The sequence below is a fragment of the Cavia porcellus genome, unplaced genomic scaffold, assembly GCF_034190915.1.
Source record: "Cavia porcellus strain 051 isolate PalLab524CR breed Dunkin Hartley unplaced genomic scaffold, mCavPor4.1 scaffold_5, whole genome shotgun sequence".
Lineage (NCBI taxonomy): Eukaryota > Metazoa > Chordata > Mammalia > Rodentia > Caviidae > Cavia > Cavia porcellus.
Window position 1 is genome coordinate 12413312 of NW_026947488.1, and position 6005 is coordinate 12419316.

The 6005-nt window shown below is 50.1% G+C and overlaps 1 long non-coding RNA gene across 2 annotated transcripts; it reads right to left on the reverse strand.

Annotated features, from left to right (window-relative positions):
* Positions 1-238: 238 nt before the first annotated feature.
* On the reverse strand, positions 239-5902 carry LOC134475978 (uncharacterized). Of its 2 annotated transcripts, XR_010047341.1 has the most exons (4): positions 5208-5899; positions 3681-3760; positions 3065-3423; positions 239-1340 (listed from the first exon to the last, which is right to left on the reverse strand). It is a non-coding gene; the product is annotated as an uncharacterized LOC134475978 (long non-coding RNA). The 2 variants fall into 2 exon arrangements; XR_010047340.1 differs by lacking the exon at positions 239-1340 and having other exon boundaries at positions 3115-3423; positions 5208-5902.
* Positions 5903-6005: the final 103 nt, after the last annotated feature.

Here is a 6005-nt window from a genome sequence, read left to right on the forward strand (position 1 = left end):
TCTGCCCCAGCAGCCCTGTCCTGAGAGGGGATCTGATCTCCCTGCGGGAGCACAGCGGGACATCCTGTGGAAAGCACCCAGCTGGGTAAATTACTTCCAGCCACACCACGGAATATGAAGCAGCTGGTAATCAGTAAGACACCTGGGCCGGGGATATAGCTCAGCAACAAAGCACCTGCCTGGCAAGTGAGGTCCTGAGTTCGATTCCCAGTACCAAAAAAAAGTGAGACACTTAAAGTACAATAAAAGAAACAAAAAATTGTTTATTTTATTTTTGTCTTTTTTGAGACAGGGTCTCACTATGCAGTTGAGGCTGGCCTTGAGCTCACTTTATAGCCCAGGCTGGTCCCGAACTCACAACAAACCTCCTGCCTCAGCCTCCCGAATGCTGGGCTTACAGGCATGAGCCACTACGCCCACCTTGTTTAGGTTTTCTTCAGTATAGTTGAGAGAGAGAGAGACACAAACAAACCCTTTACTGGGCTCGGGAGATCTGCAGAAGAGTGCAAGATCCTCAAAAAGGGGAGCTTGGGAACGATTTTTACATTTTTACGTATTTGTGCTAAGGTGGAGATAGGAGAGAGCTCATCCATGCACAAGAAGAGTGGGAGGTTTTCCTTGGAACTAGAAGGAACAAGACCGAAGTTACTCTTGGAGAGATAAATTGTTTCTCCTGGCAGGTGCAGATGTCTGCTAGAGATAGCTAAGCCCCAGGCTGGTAGAAGCTATCAAAAATGTGTTGTTCAAAGGGCACTGATAAGAAAATAAAAAGAAAGCCAACAGGATGAGGGGAAATATTCTCAAATCTGATGAGGGATTGGTATCCATAAATACATAAAGAATTCTTACCATTCAACAATAAAAAGACAAAAAATCCCAAATGGTTAAATAAATATTTCTTTTAAAAAACAGGTATGTTAATGGTAATAAGTACACAGAAAGATTCTCTCCATCATTAGCCACTAAGAAAACATAAATCAAAACACAAGGTGCAGCTCACCACGTTGAGCTCAGAGAAGTCATGCCCCGCAGTGAGCCAGCCACTAGGGCTGGAGGAGGAGAGGCCATGCCCCAAGGCCCTGTCACCACCCGGAGCACTGGGGAGGCCCCGCCCGCACCTCCCCGCCCTGCTGGGAACCTCGGGTCAGCGGAACCCAGGAGCAGGCCTTCTGTGCTGCGGTCGGGCAGCCAGTGCAGGAGGCATCCAGGACTCAGCACCCGGCTGATTCGGAGGAACACGGCAGAAGGTCAAGACAGGAGCGGGGTGCAATCTCAGCCCCCCAGAACAAGTCCGGAAGACACAGACACTGAAGGAACTGGAAGCCACACACCTGAAATTTCTGAAACAATAGCAATGGAAGTAAAGAGACAAATTAGGGCTTGTATTGTTTAACTTTGCATACCTGTATCTGGTAGTCCAGACAACTATGCAGGAGGATGACAATGTGCAATATACTAACTATGGTTGATTTCCTACAGCCTGGCTTTTAAATCCAATATGGTTCTCATTGTTTTGTTTCATTTTACTGTTTTGTTTTATTTAAAATTAAAATTAAAAAATATATATATGCTGAGGCAAGAGGATTGCTGTAAGTTCCAGGCCAGCCTGGACAACAAAGAGAAATTCAAGGCCAGCCTGAATTGCACAGGGAAATCCTGTCTTGGAAAGACACACGCACACACAGGCACATGCACGCGCGCATACACACACCGTGAGACACCAGGTCACACCCCTAGACTAGCCATAACCCACAGTGGGAAACAGCAAACCCGAGCAACAATCACACAGGTGGGCAGGAATGTGAAATGATACAGTTGCTACAGAACACGCTGTGGCCCAAACCAAACACCTGTCAGCTACAGTTTAAGGGAGGAGAAGTCTGTTTCGGCTCACAGTTAGAGGCTTCAGTCCATGGTCACCTATCTGGCTCCAAGACAAAAACATCACAGTGGAAATGCATGGAAGGGCAAAGCAACTCAGCTTGGGGGATCCAGAGAGCAAAGAGCAAGGAAAGAACCCCGAGAGGAAAGGCCAAGTCCCCCCACAGTCCTCAAGATCACATACCAATGACCCACTTCCCCCAAGGAAGCCCGCTTCCTAAAATCCATTCCGTTAGGAGCTCAGCAATGGCTTAGCCCACTGATGACGTCAGTGCCCTCACAAACCAATCACCTCTCCAGGAGTCTCTTAGCCCAGCGAAGTTGACAATAAAGATCACCCGGCACAGTGGTTTTCAACCAGCTGACCACATTTGACTCAGCAATGACTCCTATGTATGTATGTATGTCACACAAAACATGTACACCAATGTCCACCGCAGTTATCCATGCTTCCAAAGTGTGGGAACAAACCAAATGTCCATCAGCCAGACGAATAAACACCCCACATCCATCCAGTGGGATAGTATTCGGCCATGTAAGGGGATGAAGCCCCAGTATCTGCTTCAACAGGAATAAACTTTGAAATCATTATGCTCAGAGGAAGAAGCCAGACACATGATTCAGACAGGAAACGTCCGCTGCAAGGACATGCACAGAGGCAGATAGTGGATGAGTGGTTGCCAGGGTGTGGGGGAAGAGGGAAGTGGGGAGTGGCTGCTCATGGATATGGATTTTCTTTTAGAGGTGATGAACATGTTCTCTAATCAAATAACCGTGATAAGCATACTAAAAGTCATTGAATGACACAGGTATGTCAGTTATATCTAAAAAAAAAAAAAAAAAAGGTGAAGAAACTGTATGTCCCAGGGCAAGATAATAACAACAATCCAAGAGCAAAATACATGTAACTTCTCTGAGAAAAAGGAAGGACAGTAACAGTATGTATCCATTTTGCCTGTATTTGAATAAACGTGTTAGCAGGCTACATATGAGACCGGTATGGTTACCTACAAGGGGCTGGAGAAGGGTGGTCAGGGCTCAGGTTGGCCTCAGACTCACAGAGATCCGCCTGCCTCCGCCTCCCCAGTGCTGGGATTACAGGCTTGTGTCACCACACCAGTGACATCCTCTTGATGATTCTCTTCATCCTCTCCATATCACTTTTATCTTCAAAGTGTCTTACCTATTTTTTTCTGACCGGCACAGCCCCCCAATGAGACAGGAGACGCTTCAGGTGGTAACAGGAACTGCCGCTTTATTTACGCGGGCTCTGGTTTATATATTCGGCCGTGACCAATCACAGGCTGCCACGAGGAAGCAGGGCGGGAATGGGACGCAGGCTCTGGCTACTATACCCAGCTGTGGCCAATCAGGGGTTGCCACAGAGTCGGCACAGGGCGAATACGGAGTGAGCACGAGGTGCGCACGGGTTGGCTAATTTAGAGAGGGACGTAACACATTGCGGAAGCTGACGTGGTCTTATCGTCCCGGGCGGGGTGTGTTGAGCGCCTGCGCCCGACATTTTCCTTTTTTTAAATTTGACTGTAGAGAGAAAACCAAGCAAATTAAAACAGAATAAAGCCAACCTAAACAACAGAGTAAGTGACACAGGATTTCAAAACAAAGTAAGAGGAAATCAACAATAGTTACCATAATGTTTCTTGTCTTCAAAATAGCTGCCCAGGCCATCAGATACAACAATATCAAGATAAAACAGAATAAAACCCAAACAAACAAAACAATAAGGATGATACAGGATTTCAAAACAAGAGAATAGGGAATTAACCATGGCCACCAACCTTCAGAAGGAGACTCTCCATGGATGCTACATTGCATATTGTTATCCTCTGAACGTATGATCAGACCACCAGCTGTAGGCCTGCAAAGTCAGTGAAACACTAAACACTAACAAACACTAAGTTGTATTTCACCTCATTAGCCACCATCATAGCCTGTGTTTCTCCAGATCAGCAGGTCGCTTGCAGTGGGGGCTGGGGTGGGATTGGCTCTTCCCATCTCCCTGCAGCAGCAAAGGGCTGGTGTGTGGCTCTTCCCTGGCAGCCTGCACATGGTGCCGACTCACTGGAGGTCTTAGATTCTTTTTTTTTTTTTTTTTGTCTTTTTCCTTTTTATCGGTACCAGGGATCGAACTCACGACTGCCTGCTTGCAAGGAAGGCAGGCACTTATGCCGCTAAGCTAAATCCCCAGCCCCAAAGTCTTAGATTCTTGCAGACTTCTTGCTCTCCTCCCTTACAGTCCAGGAATCACATCTTACCTATTAACAGTACAAGTATTTTAAAAACAAAAGAAGGGGAAGGTGGTGGTGCACGCCTGTAGTCTGAGCTACTGGCAGGCTGAGGCTGGGGGAATCTGGGCTGGAGACCAGCCTGGGCTACACAGCAAGACTCCAACTCAATCGATAAATAACTCAGATCATATCATCTATCTGCTCAAACCCTACAGAATGGGACTTCCCAAATCATCTTAAATCAAAACCGAAGACCTAATAATCCTGATCAACAGCCCACAACACCTGCCCCTCTCCGTGTTGCTGACCTCCTGGTCCTCAGTGCACAGCCCCTCAGTTTCCGGAGCATGGTTTAGCACACACCGGCCTTCCCTGGCCCCTCCCTGTCTCATTTGCTCAGCCCAGCACCTGGGCCAGGGTGGTGCTTTACGAGCAAGAGTGAGTGGATGAATGAAGTAATGCATTGTCTCAGGCTGGCTGGCTGTCCAGCAGCCACTGGCATCCTTTATGCTAGCTGTAGGCAGAGTCTCTAGATGCAGGCAGTAACCAGCTACCAGAGCCTGTTGAGAGGCTCTAAGATGTACACTGTGAAATCCAGTATCTGGCCCCCACCAAACCAAGGCATGGTAACCTCCTGGGTGAAAAAAATGCCACCTTGAAATCAGTAAAGGACACAAAGCCAGTCGGTTCCACCACCATCTGCAGGGACTTGGGCTGCAGCCTTTCTTGCCATGTGAAGGTGGCTGCCATCTCCTGAGAAATGTAGGCAGAAGACAGAGAGGGGACACTGGGCTGACGGGGACAGTCGCCATCCAGCACAGAAATAGCCCTGGGTACACAGCAGCTGGGGAATCTGGGACTTAAAAGCTCAGAGCCTCCAAAAGAAATCTGGAATGAGATCTTATCTCCCTCTCCCAGGCACCTCCTGGGTCCTTCTTGCCTCCAGGGTGGCTTCTATCTGATCCCACGGTGAGGAGTTTATCTGAGCAGTTACTGTGGACTTCTCCAGTCAGACAGATCCGGGCCTGCTGCAGTCATTTATTTAGCTGCTGATCTATTAAAGGCATTTAGCCTTACCTTAATTGCCTCTACCGTGTGCCAAATGATGATCCAGTTAGGGCACGGGGCTGGAAGTGTTTTCCGGAAACAAAGCAAGGTTTTTGCCCTCGGGAGCTTGTTTGTGTCGGGGGAGACAGGAACCAAAAGTTCACCGGCCATAACAAGCTTGCGAAGACAAAACACGATGATGTCACAGTGACTGGAAGAGAGGGCAACCAAGGAGGAGCCTCTCCGAAGAGGTCACGTCATTAAACAGAATGTTGCTCTTCTAGCTCTGGGCCCAGCGCCTGGCAGTTGTTACACATTACACGTTCCACACATCCCTCCTGTCATTTTCATCAGCTTAGTGTCCCCTCCTGGAAGAACCCGAGCTCCTGGGCGGATGGGGACGAGGCTGGAGGTTTCTCACCCGCCGCGGGGCGCACAGCACTGAGCTGGCCCACAGTCGGTGCACACAGTAGGCTCGGTGAGCACTCCGGGCCCAGGCCCTGCACGCCTCTCGGGGTCCAGCACACGATCGGCGCTTGAAGGTGAGTGCCCAAGAAATGCCAGGCTCTGGCCGGGTCTCCGCCCACCGCACCGACCTATCCGCCCAGGCGGAGGTGGGGAACGACGCCTCGAGGCTCCGGAGAGGCCGGGGCCGGGCCGGCTAGGGGCGGAGCAGGGCAGGCGGGACGTGCAGCCCGCCCCACGCTTCCGCGCCCAGCTGCGCCCAGCTGCGACTCCGCCCCCGGCGCCGCGGTTGGCTGCGGCTCGGCGGCCGCCGATTGGCCCCTGCGGCTGGGGCGCGGGCCCCGATTGGCTGTGACGCGCGAC